Raw genomic sequence first — 14,605 nt, 5'->3', positions numbered from 1 at the left:
ATCTTTTGTATTATGTGTTCGTATATATACTTTAATTGTTTGGTATCCCTCAGATCTGTACTCGGACTTGATCACCCGTGGCTCTAGAATCGAGGGGTATCACAAAAGATGTTTTCAAGTTCATGTGTGATACTCATAGGTAGGATGAATTTGGAGCTACAATACATTTAAGTGGAGAAAAAAATAGCTTTAATGAGTTGTAACCTGCCTGCAAAAGAGAGGTTCTTGTTGGTCCAATGAGCAATCCTTGCTGTTACCTTGTCAATTAGAGCTCTGCAGTCCTGAGCTCTCAGCCCCAAGGTAAGTAATTGGAAGCTCTCCTTTTTCATAGCCAAGTAGTGAAAAGATGGAATCCTGCAGTTGCATATTCACCCCTGAAAAATAGACATAGCTCTTGCTTTAGTTGATAAGCAATCCCATAAAGGCTAGAAAAGGTGTCAACTGCTTGTTTCAGGAGTTGTATTGAGTTAAGGCTGCCATGAGAGAATAAAAGTAGATAATCAGTAAAAATTAAATAAGATAGAGCAAGCTTCTTACATCTCCAATGGAATTTAAAATTTCCTTCAGAGATAACTTTCTCCATAACGGTTAAGAACACCTGCATAACTATAACAAATAAAAATAGGGATAGGGGATCCCCTTGTCTAAGACCTTTGATGCTATTGAAATGGCCATTGAACTTTCCATTGACAGAGATGGTAAAAGTTAGTGTTGAAACACATGTTTGTATCCATTTTAGAAACATGGCTGGAAATCCAAGAAGCTTTAACGTGTCAAACAGAAAGTCCAAGCAAACTGAGTTAAAAGCCTTCTTGATGTCTAGTTTGATGGCACATCTTGGAGATAAACCCTGCATGTGGTAGCCATTAAGTTATTCCTGTGCCATAAGGATGTTGTCATCAATGAGCCTTCCTTGGACAAATGCTGACTAAGCTGGTCCAATTATGTGAGGTAGCACTGGTTTAATTTTGTTTGCAAGAAAGGTAGACATTTATAGATGGTTGAACAGCATGAAATAGGCCTGAAGTCATTGAGGGCAGAGGGGTTTGATGTCTTTGGAATAAGGGCAAGGTATGTAGAGTTAACTTCCTTAAGCAATTTCCCATTTATGAAAAACTGCCTAATTGCCAATGTGATGTTAGGACCAATAATAGGCCAAGCTTTCTTCAAAAAGAAAGCATTGTACCTATCAGGTCCATGGGCCTCATCACTACTTAGAGAGAACATGTATTGAATGATTTCAATTTCAGTAAGGATGGAGGTGAGTGATAGGATGAGGTGTGATGGTACAGTTGTGTGGATAAAAGAAGATAGATGGGAAGTGCCTGGGTAAGGGTATAGGTTCATTCCTAGTGCAGTGGTAAGTGTGAGACAATCTCTTGTTTGATGGCATGTTCAGTATCAAGGAGTGTACCATTTGTTGCAGTGATTATGGTAATTTTATTCCTATTGAGCCTCGAAACAATGGATTTCTAGAAGAAGAAAGAATTTGAATCCCCCTCCTTGAGCCACTGTACTCTAGATTTCTGCCCATATGTCTGCTCCTCAACTGTGCATAGATAGTGTAAGATTAGAGAAGAAGTTTTTCCTGGTTTCTGAGTGATAGATCATTAGGCTAAGAGTCAAGAGCAATTTAGCACTGAGAGATGAGGTCATAAGCAATCGGTTCTTCCATTTGTAGTGCACTTAAGGTGGTGGAGAACCTTATCTTCAGTAAAAGTCTTTAGTTTTGTCACGACTTGGAACATAGGATAACCATCCACAGGTTTGGACCAATAGGAAAGTAGGAAAGGAATGAAGTCATCACTGTTGCTCCATGAGTTAAAAAATTTGAAGGGAGTCTTTCTAAATGGTCTTGGATTGCCAAGTTGAATGAACATTGGAATGTGATCTGAGACTCCATGGGGTAGAAAGGTACAATGAGAGAATGGAAATGAATTATGGCATGAGTCATTAATCAAAACCCTATCTAGTTTTTTGGAGATGTTGGCTATAACATGGCTCTTATTTGTCCAAGAATGGAAAATGCCTGAGTAGTTGAGGTTTTCAAGATTAGAGTTGTGGAGGCACTTTCTGAAATCAAGCATGGCACTTATGGTCCTCTTGGAACCTCCAAAGGTCTCAGTCACTGATTTAATGATATTGAAATCCCCACCAAGGATCCATGGTGAGGAAACAAGGATGGTTAAATGGTGCTCAATATCTTTCCAAAGGTTAGTCCTTTCAGAGTCTTCATTTGCTCCATAAATGAAAGATTCATTGAAAGTGGACTTGTAGCTTAGAATAGTAATGAAACAGTGTATAGCTTGCCTTGTGCAATGAAGGGTTTGCACTTTAATAATGGAATGGTTCCATAAGACCCAAATCCTACCAAGAGGTGAGAAGTTATAATCGTGAGACAACTCCCATGAATTGGCAATGAACTTATGCACTAAATCTATATTACATTGTTGTACCTTGGTTTCAATGATGCTAGCAAGTGCTACTTCTTTTCCCTAAGAAGTTTCCTTACTTCAGTCTGTTTTAAGGGTCATTTAGACCCCTAATGTTCCACACCACTATTGATACCATTTAATGGTGTTGAAAAAACTGCCACTTGTGAGTAAAATCCCTTTCTGATGTAGTAGAGGCTTTTTTGAGGATTTTTTTTCTTCTTCTTGGTGTCCCTCTTGTCCTTGGTTTTTCCTAGGGTACTTGGTAGGCTGGTCACTGAGTCGGATTCAGAGAGTGAAGAACTTTTAGGTTCAGTAGGTGGTAAATGGTGAGAGGTCACAGTGCAGTTGAGTTTCATTGGAGATAGGTCGGGGTCATGTGGAGGGGGTACAATGGGTTCCATTTGGGTTAGTTGGTAGGGACTTAGATCAATTATGAAGCCTTCATTTGGTTGGAAGTAATAGGTGAAAAGGTTTTGTCCAGAATGTAATGACAAGTTAGGAGGTAATGTGTGGTCTTGACTGGCTGTTAGGTTAGTGGAATCAGGTGGTGACTGGGTTGAAGTGCTTTAGCTTTTATGCTTTGGCGGACTCTTGAAAGGGATTATTTGCCAATTTTGGTTTGGGTTTGGATGTTTTGGTTTAGATGATGATGAACCATGGCAGGTTTTACTGGTGTGGCCAAAATTCAAGCAAGAAAAGCAAATAGCAGGGCAATTAATGTATTTAACATGTACCATATCAGTTTTACCAGAGCTAATGTGGAGGTAAGTAGATGAAAGATCAGAGGAAGCCAAAACATTAACACATACCTTTGTAAATCTTATTTTCTGCCTAGAAATGGTAATATGGTATGCAAACAGAGGGTGCCCAAGATTACTTGAGATGTAACTAAATCCTGTTTCTGTCCAAAAATGAAGTAGTAGACCATGAAGCTTGATCCACATTGGTATAGATGAGTGAAGACACTTCTTGAAGCATGGTTCCCAGTCGCTGAGCATCAATGGTTTATTTGATAGAAACCAAAGGCCTTCAAAAAGGATTTGATTACATTGATCAAGTGAAGAGAAATAGAATTCAAAAAGTCCCTTTCTCAGTACTCGTGACTTTAAAAAGTTCTATTTCCTTCCATAGTGTGGTAGAAATATCTCTCACCATACCAAAGGGGAGACTTTTGTAGACAAAGTAGCCAAGAAGGCTAGTCCTTAAAAGGGATAGTCCTGTAGATTCAATGTGTGGTGGTGGGGAAATGATGTCCTTGGAGGGCTTTGGGTTATTGATAAATTGTAAAGGAGTTCGAGATGGGAATGGTTTGGTGACAACAGATGCCCAAGTGGTGCTATCTTTGTTTGATCCAGAATGTGGTAAAGCTGGTTTGGGTAGAGCCTTGATGCCTTGGTTAGGTTCTGGTATGGAAGGGGTTGAGGAAGTGTCAGGTTGGGAGCTACTGTGGTTAGATTATGTACTCCGTGGTTAAGGATTAGAATGGAAGAGAATTGGTTTAGTTAGGATAAGGCTATCATGGTTGAACTGTGAACAATGTGGTTGGGATCGAGCTATGGTTGAAATTGTACTGTGGTTAATGTCCTGTGGTAGGTTAGGGTCTGAAGGTAAAAGTATATTGTTTGGTCCAGTGGTTAGAGGTTGGTACTATATTGTTTGTCTACCCTAGTGCCAGAAGAGGGGGTGATGTGATGTAGATTTGTTGAAAGTTAGTGTGGATGGTTGCCTGAAGTTTTCAAGCACACATTTGAATTTGAAATAGCACACTTGACTGCACAAGTCTCAAGGTGGTTTTGGTGATGGTTTTGGTGTGGGATGGTGGTGGAGCAAGTCGCTGTGTGTGGTGGCTCCAAGGGATTAAGATCGATTGAATGGAGATGATTTACAGCAATGATTTGATCACTAAGATCATTGACTCTAGCTTTCAACGTGGCTTGATTCTGTAAACCAACACCAATGATATCCCTAAGGCATTCAACTTAGGTGTTTATACTTGTAGTTGCTTTTGAATTCCATTAATTCCACACGAAGCTTGAAAATCTCATCAATCAGTGACTACGTGTTGTGTGGATCAATGTCATCCATAATGTGGTTGTGGTCATCAATAAACTTTGGTTGTTTGCATTTTGTGGTGGTAGAAGCGGAAGGGGGAGTTTTGTTTTGAGTTTTGGTTGGATGTGTTGGTTAAGTTTTGGTTGGATTAGTTGGTTGTGGTTTGCATTTTGTGGTGGGAGAAAAGCATACTCTTTTTGAAGGTTTAGTTGAGGCAGCCGGTGGATAGTGAGCTTGTGAAGGTCTGGCCTATAATTTGTGGAGGAGCTTTTTAAGAATTAAAACTAGAGGACTGGAAAAAGGAGTATCAGGGTGAACATGGTTATGAACTTGGTTGGTGGTGAGTGGCAATAATGGGGGTTTAAGGTGGTTAGGTCGTGGATTCCGGTGGGAACTAGGGTCTACTAGTTTTTGGGGCTCTCATAAGAGAAGTTTTTGGGGCTCTCATCATATTTTTTATATTGAGTTACATGATTTGATGATTTTGCTTGTCCTTGAATTCATCTTAATGGACACGTATACAAATAAACATATTTTGAGAGTACAACATTCTTTTGTAAATGGATGATTCAGTAAATAGTTGTTTCATAGACATAAATTAATTGCAAGGATGAGAAGGGGACAATTGTGGGTTAATTAAAATAGAATATTAATTTTTTCGGCTTAAGATAATTTCTTAAAATGACTATCTCTTCAATTAGCCCTAAATTAAATCTCAAGATTATAATTAAAAGTGAGTATATTACTCCTTACTAACCAGGGAGCAGTTGAACACTACTATATATATAATTATACCAATATATTACTCTTAACATTGTAAGGGATTTCGGCACAACGATCAAACCTGAGCCAACATTCATCACGATCTGATATTTATTTTATTTGCTTTTCTTGCCTCAATGTTTTGATTTTTGTGTACGTTCCAACATTCCTCCATTATCTCTGTTTTTTTTTCCTTTTCTCACATTGTCTCATTCACTTCTTAGTTGTCATCATCGCGGTATCTAGTTATTGATCAATCTCTCTCACGCAACCTTCAAAGTTAGGTCATTGCTGTCGATCTTTTATTGATGTCGTTGGTGACATCCTTTCTCATACTCTCTCTCCCTCCCTCTCACTTTCAATTCACATATCTCTTAGTCTCACAGCGTGTTTACACCTCAAGCACAACCAACAACGACAATTAATCAAGTTTCTTAGTTTTCAACCATGGATTTGTCATCCTTTTTCAGTTTCAGCAAGATTCAACCTTATTTTAATTTCTAGGGTTTATTTTTTGGGTCCATTTCACCCACTTTCCCCTCTCTTTTTCTCTCTTTATTTTAGTCTTGGATTCGGGAATGTGAAGGTTTTTATTGTTATTTTTGTTGTATATACAATTAAAGGGAAAAAAAAAAATTCAACTAGAACCGTAGAAACGAATCGAACCAACCCGTTTTTTCACAGTTTGGGATGGTTCAGTTCCATAACTCAAATGGTCTTGTTCAATTTCAAATTTTCTGGAACGGTAGGGAGTGGTTTAGTTCCAAAATTTCTCAAAACCGGACCGTGTGCACCCCTAATCAGGTTTGCGTTTATTGCTTAGTCAAAAATTGCTCTCACATCCTCTGAATTAATAATAATTGTGTCATTAAAAATTGCTCTCTATTTTTTTTTTTTTTTTTTGACAAAAAAAAAAAGTTATTTTTCCATTATACCTTTATTTAAATCAATATTTGTGTCATTACAGATGTGTACACTTAAAACGTGAAATGTCATTTTACCCTTGATTTGATTAACTGATACACAATCACAGCAAAATCAACCTATATTGTTTTGCAAATTCTTAATTATTTGTAAATTAATATTTTATTTATATGTGTACAATTAAAATTAATATTTTTCTAAAAACAATTTAACCAATTAGAGCATCAATTTGTATTTATATGTGTACAATTAAAATTAATATTTTTTAAAAAATAATTTAACCAATTTGGGCATTTTTTAATACAATTTGTGATGAACTATATATGGTTTTGCAAATTCTTACGGATGTAATTTTTTTATATCATAATTTATTTGCGTTTTTGTAATTTGTTATAGTTTTTTTAATGAGTTATTGGCATGGAGAAATTGTCGAATTATCTGAAAGTGTAGTTTTCTTTTGAATGAACATTGAGAGAAAAAGAAAAAGAAAGAGAGGATATATATATATATATATATATATATATATATTGTGATCGTTAACAAATAACATGTGAGGGGCAAGAAAGGTACAACTAATTAAAGGTAGCAACGTACTAGAAACAATGATGGGCAAGTAGTTTTGGTATTTAATTTATTTCTTGAAAGTAGTTGACTTTTGACTTGACTTTTAGTGAATTGACAAAAAAAGGTGTTTGCGCAAAGATAACCAAACCGAGGGGTGTTTTAGGTTTTTTAAATTCACAGTTTAATCTGAGAAAGGTTGTCAGAACATTTAACCCTTTAATTTATTTTTTTCACAATTCTTTCCTCTATCAGAGTCTAACTTATGTGTATGTCTTGTCTTAGGTGAAAATCACCTCCAGTTAAATAGTGTGTCATTTCCACTATTTTGGAATAAGTGGAGGAGAATAGGCCACATCAATTAAAAATCTTGGATAACTAAATTTTCACCACCCTTGTATTTTATATATAAAAGCTTTAACTATTGTATTCCATATATATAAACACATTTAAATATTATATCCAAAATACGCCCGTCTTCTTCCAAAATGTCGTTTTCTTCCTTTCTCTCTCCAAAAGCTTCATCAACTTCTATTAATAGACTCTCTCCAAGGACTTACAGTAACTTTTGAACTTCAAAGTTTCACTTCAAAACCCAAACACATTCCAAAAACTCATGTAATTTCACTGGAGTATTATACAGAAACTCCAGAGTATCATCCATAGATCTAAGCTTTATTCATGTAAATCTTGATTTTTGGTTTGTTTTTTCTTTTCTGATTAAAGAGTACAAACATCACTGGTTTGCACTCTTTTTAGTAAAATTTTGTTGGGATTTTACGTATAACAAAAGCATGAAATATTGTTAGTACTGCTTGGGATACAAAATGCGTATTGCTTGGGATGTTAAGTAAGATTATGTTGGAATGTTACGTACAACTTATACTGATTTAAATTTCAAACTGTTGGAATGTTATATAAAAATAATTTATTAGGATTATGTTTGGATATTGCGTATAACTTATATTGACTTAAATTATAAACTGTTTGGGATGTTATGCAGTACACAAATAATTAAACAAAAAACCATGCCAGTCCAGATGTTACTCTATTCCAATATTGCTATTTTAATTTGGAATAAAATAAGCTAGTATACGAAGAAAGGGAAGTAAAAATTTATGGAAACAAATGAATGGAGAAATAGATCTGAGAAATTTATGAAAACAAAGGAATTGAGAAATAGATGTGTGATTTGTTTGTGATTCGTTTTGGAAACAAATCAAAGAGAATTATCGAGATTTGAAAGGAGAAGAAGAAAATAAGTAAAAAATGATCTCTTTCTCTCTGAAACCTCTCTGAAACCTTTGGCAAATCTACGCAAGGTGGGATTTGGGTTGATTGAAATATCATCAATGGTCCTTCTTACTTTCTAAATCTCCACGCAAACTGCAAAATCTGGGTTGCTGAAATATTTTGGAAAGAAACAATATTTTGGAAAGAAATCAAAATTTGGGTTGCTGAAATGGCAGGATTTTGGAAAGAAATCAAAATCAATATTTTGGGAGAGAAGAAAATGGTAGGATTTGGGTTGCTGAAAATAAGGGAAGGAAGAAGAAATAGTATTTTTGAACAGTGTATACATATATACATATATATATATATATATATATAAAAATTGTGTATAAAACAAATAAACATTTTTACCCACCTTAGTAACTACTGTTCATTAACACAAAAAGGAGGAAATGGGCTACTGTTGGACTGGAGGTGATCCTGATCCGTCTGGTCTTACCGCAATAAATACAATGGACATATTCTTGTAGGCTAGCTCAAAGTCAACCTTTATTTTAAGCATGGGTTCAAGTTCTTAGGTTTAATAAAAACAGTTTGATCCTTTTGTTTAAATTCTTTTGTTTAGATGAAAACCCATCAAAGCCTAATCCATTCTTATTTCCCACTGACTTACCACCATACTTAGTTATCTCATCAAACTTAATCTGCTCAAACTAAAGCAATCAATTTATCTTGTGACATATATCTGATATTTATCCATTTAAACTGTCAAATGGATATGCTTTGGTGCGAGCCTTCCACGCGGTTATCAGGTTGGAGTCCATCATCATCACTTTGGATTCTTCAGGTAATGATTTCCGGATTAAGTATCACCATAACAAAAAAGATTATTTAAGGGATTTCCTTTTCTTTCTAAATTAACCCACGTTGAAAATATTTAAAATGGAAAAACGAGAGAGAAAATGATTTCGTTTTCTTCTTCTTTAAATTTATTTCTTTAATCTTTCTTTCATGATTAAAGTTTAGTTTGGATCAGCCTCTTAACACCAAATCCTCTAAATTATCTCAAGTTGAATCCTTTCTCTTTCTCTTTTAAATAAATAAAAGAGTACTACAAAGAAAATAAATTTTCATTTTTTACAAGATAATCAATTTTTTAACAAAAAGAAAAAAGAGAAAATAAATAGTTTGACCACATTACTTTGTGTGAATTAAGCTATTCGGAATGGATGTGAAATTTTGATGTAAATATAACTTAGAGGAGAGTGAATATGTTTTATTTGCTATTTTATTTTATTTTTAGATTATTTTAATTTTATCAAAATAAAACTAAAATCAAATGCAAAAAGCATTAAATAAAGGTCAAGTAAAGTAAAATAAGATTTGAGATATGACACTAAGGTTTTTCGCATGGAAACCCTTGTTGGAAAAAATACGACTAACCGGGACGAAAACCACAATTTTGCAATCTTGAGCGAAACGATCCACTATTGTTAAAGTAAAGTACAATGGACTTTGAGTCAGGCTCACACCCACTCCACTCTACTAAGAACCAATTGTTAAATGTCTTTCTGGATTTACAACTCCCCGTCAAAACACTCTAGACTTCAGGCTTACTCCGTTGATTCGTGTAGAAGGGTACGTTACTCATAGATCAATAAACACTCCTCGAATGCACTAACTCATTCATAATGTAATCGATCCCTCCTTCCTTCAAATTTTGAATTAGTGAAGGCAAAAATATTAGAACCCTACTTTGCTGTTCGAAATATATATCTATTGATTTTCAATTGGTCAGACCCCCATCAGATACAAAAAATCACCCTAAATCACTCGTGTCATTAAGTATATGCTTGTAAAAATATAAATCAGATTTCACTGAAAATCTCTCTAAAAAAGTTTCAACAATTGTGTAAAAATTTACACAAAAAAAAAAAAAAAAATTGGTAAAAATAATTCTATATTTTTTTCCAATTCAAGCATAAAAAATTCCCTTCATAATACGAATGAGTCCTCATTCATTATAATCACAAAGATAAAAGGAAAAAAACAAATCATATATGCTTTCTGGTAAGAATGAATATAATCTTCAATAAACTCTGAATGTTAATCAGATTGAGAACGCCATTCCAAAATCAATCTTCTGAATAATGTGTACTCTGAAGTTAAAAACCAAATATATATATATATATATATATGGTGATTTCTCTATGGAAAATGCTCTCAAAGTTTCTCTTATTTTCAAAAATAAAATCTCTATGCACGTATCTATTAATAATATGAGGATAGTATTTAAATATATGAGAGTCCTCAATTTAGTTAAAATTTACTTTTAAAAACATGTCTCTCAAAGTTTAGTTTGAAAAGGAGTTCAAAAGTAGCTTGAAAATCAAAGTCCTATTCAAATATGGACAAGTACAACTGGTTGTCAAAAGTGCGACTGGTGGGACTTTCTAGAATTCTTTAACCGATTGCATTTAACTTTACAAGATTTCAAATCTTCACGAACCCTTACTTTTGTAATCCTAATCAAACCAAACTTGATGTGCAAGGTGTTTTCACTTCACATACCTATTCTAAGTGATGTTCACATCGAATCAACGATGTGATGTTCACATCGAATCAACGATCCTTACATTTATTGTTCAGCTCCTACGATCAAGACAAATTAAAAATAAGGGTAAATTGCACTCATACCCCCTGAGGTTTGGATTAACGCCGCTCAATAGATGATCAACTACACCTCCTGAGATTTCAAAATCATATTTACCCCTGAACCTGTTAATTGACCAAAAAAAACCCTAACCCTAACCCTAACCTTAACCCTGTAATCCCTCACACCCACCACCGCTTTGTAATCCCTCACACCCACCACCGCCACACACTGCCACACTGGCCCACAGATTACCACACACTACCACACCCACCGCCCGCCACAACTACCGCCGCAACCAACAAACAATTCATAAACACATAACAACACACCCACTGCCACAACCAACCAACGCTGCAACATCAAACAATTCACACCCACAACGCCACAACCACACACCATTAACGTGTCAAAGAGAAGTTGTTGCCCTTGGATGAGCCACCGTCGTAACTGATTCACTCAAACCAGTTTCTGGAATCGATAGCGTGATCGAGCGACGGTGGTGCTGTCTAGTGACGTTAAGGTGTTGTGGTGGCGGTGGATTCAGCGATCTTGGCCTGGTCAGAGTTGGTGACTTCGAAAATATGCTCCGCCTTCGAAGCATTTGGGTAAATCCAAACTTGAGAGAGAATGGGTTCGTCTTAGGTTCGGCTTGGTGGTGTATGTGGGTGCGGCTATTATGGTGGTTATGGTGGGTTTGTCTTAGTGGTGTGTGGGTGCGGCGGTGGTTGTGGTGGGTTTGGCTTGGTGGTGTAGTGGTGGTTATGGTGGTGTGTGGCGGTGGTGGTTGTGTGTGATACCCCTCAATTCTAGAGCCACGAGTGATCAAGTCCGAGCACAGATCTAAGGGATAGCAAACAATTAAGTATATAAATAAGCGTAGAATACAAGAAGAATAAAGAATAAAGTATAAAGTATAATTAAGCTGAAAGAAATCTAAATAATAAATCCTCGAAATATTAATAAAATAATCCAATATTCCAAAACCTCCAATATTATTACAACTCGGGAATCCATTTAGTGGACCCCTAATAATATCCCAACTGTGATTAAAATAACTGAACTGAAAAGAAAATCAAAACTAAAACATGGAACAAAGTCCTACATAGTCAGAAGAGTGAGTGAATGTCTCAACTTGACATGAACAAGGTCTAAAACTGAAACTGTCGAACACCTGAAAAATAATAGTGGGTTAGGCCCACAAACAAGTTCTACTCTACTACAATCCAAATAGAGACTCGATACAGATATACATCCTAGACCACTCAACAATAGCTAAATAGTCCATATATATATATATATATATACACACTAAGGATACTCACTGGACTATAGGTCTATCTCAACCTGACTAGAAGGTAACATGCAAATCGCACATAAAGTGGGCATGTGTACCTAGACCTACCAGGGCACCCAGATGTCTACTATATCCAGTTATCCATCCTAGGCAATATGCGCACCCTAACTATGATCCTGAAACTCAAGTTCATATCATGGCACCATAATCATATATATATATATATATATAAAGTCCGTATAAGCCTAACACAAAAAAATGTCATCCATCTGATACAGTGGCCAGACGTACATAAGTAGGACTTAACTCTATGGTTAATCCATTCCCTTATATATCCAAGTAGGTAGGACTTAACTTTTTATTAGTTAATCCATTCATAATATGCCACCATCCCATACTGCTGCATCACATCCATACAGTCCAATAATTGATGAAATAAATACATCAATTAATCCAAAGATAATATGATACACATCATACAGATAAATATTGCATTTATTTAGGCAATTACAACAGTTTAAATAGCATGTAACTAACTTATCTTCCAAGTAACTAACCTACGTCTCAGATAAATAATATAAAGTTTCATAATCATTGTTTAAAACTGTTTAAACATTAACTTCAATTGTTAAAGCAATCAAATTAATCCTTTCATCCAATCTAAACAACATATAAGTTATTTAATTTCCAAATTATCCACTTCCTTAGCATATATAGGTATATTATGCATTCTGGGATCTTCCCATATCCATTAAACCCATCTGTAAGGATTGAATCCAGTTTAAAACAATTTTGGTCCTTATAACTAAAAAAAAAACAAGTCGCAGCCCAACCGAGTCGACTCAATCGATTACAACCGAGTCGGCTCTATTGCCAATTGAGTCAACTAGGTTACCAACCGAGTCGGCTTTGTTCATCCCGAGGCCCCAACTCAGTCAACTCGGTTCCAACCGAGTCGGCTGGGTTAGCAACTGAGTCGACTCAATTGTAACTGAGTCGGCTCGATTGGCCTGGGCTTCGTCTCTTTCATTGGTTCAGCTTCTGTAAACCCTAAAATCTCCATAGCTAAGGGTCCTAAGCTCCAATCTAAGTCCCATACATCCATACTAAATTATTTTAAGTGTTTTAACATGCAAAGATTCAACTTAAACAACAGTTCATACATTAAGAATCCAAGAATAAAGAAATCATGAACAAACATATATAATCATGAAATTCTCTGTTTTAGTCCGATTAAGCATGCACAAATATTTCGTTTTAATTGTTAAGTCTCCTGGAATATCCTAGGCATGTATAGAAACACAGATCAACGGGAGAGAGTAAGAGAAGAACTTGTCTTCAAGGTCTCAAAACGAAAACCTCAAATCTCCTTCTTTTCTAATTTTCCACCAACCTTGGTGACCTTCAAACCTCTCTGCTGCACACTCTAGCCCACATACAACCCTTTCTTTCTTCCTCTTAGGTTCGGCCTTGAACTCTCTTAGCCGAATCTCCTTCTTCTCTCTCGACTCTCTCTCTATATAAAATATATTGTACGTATATAAGCCAACCCCTTTTTACAGACCCTAATAACCTATATATAGGTTTTACAAAAATTTAACCTAGTCCTATACATATTCCAAGTCTGCTACCTTCAGGAAAAAGATAATTAGAAAAGACGAATAAAATCCTACTAAGATAATAATAATAATACTAAAAAGAACTAACGTAAATATACTTATATATATATATTCTATATAATATTATAACTATATATAATATAGACTAAAGTTATTAGTAATATTAATTATTAATGATAATTAATAAATATAATAACCCTATATACATATATACCCAAATATATATGTATCACTATCCATGGTAATTATTTGTACCCGTTAAAACTCCTATCCAAGTAGTCCATGCAGCCCATGAGTTTGGTCCATGACTACAATCCATAACCATTAGAAGAAAATAAAACAAAAAGATAATATTTAAATTATTTAATTCTAATAATTAATTACAAGTAAACAACTAACATTTAAGCAAACAAATACACATCATTAATCATACAATTTAATTAGACAAATAATTCAAATAAACACATAAACAATTAAACAAATAGCCAAGAAATCAAATAAATAATTAAAAATGCAATTAAAACAATTAATTAAATACCGAAACTATCCTTTTAAAATTAGGGGTATTATATTAATAAGACTAATCTCCAATGTATACAACTCGAGAATCCGTAAATCAATAACCCCTAAAATAAAACTTTAATCTGAAGTATATAAATTATATATCTAAAACAATAATAAATTAATAAGGTAGCATTCTATGTCAACGAATCCAAAAGAATGATGAAAACCATCTCTGATTAACACAACTTCAACTATAAGACTAGAACTGATAGGAACAGGAAAAATAAGTGTGGGTTAGACCCACGAGCAAGTTCTATCTACAAAGTCCCTGAAAATCAATAAACAAAGCATATCTAGCTAAAACTCATGCAATGGTTACATAATCAATACATACATATATACACTATAGACGTTCCCTGAAATATAGGTAGTCTCAACCTGATAAAGGGTATCACTTGAAAAATCACACACAAGGTGGTCAAGAGTCCCCTTTCTACCAGGTTCCACACATCTCCTATATCCTGCTACTCATCTCCGGCAATATAAGCCTCAGTCCTAAACACTA

Source organism: Cornus florida, unplaced genomic scaffold (assembly GCF_030987335.1).
Source record: "Cornus florida cultivar Cherokee Brave unplaced genomic scaffold, ASM3098733v1 CherokeeBrave_3.0.0_Hap2_Chr10, whole genome shotgun sequence".
Classification (NCBI taxonomy): Eukaryota; Viridiplantae; Streptophyta; class Magnoliopsida; order Cornales; family Cornaceae; genus Cornus; species Cornus florida.
Note: the sequence above shows the minus strand (reverse complement) of the source record.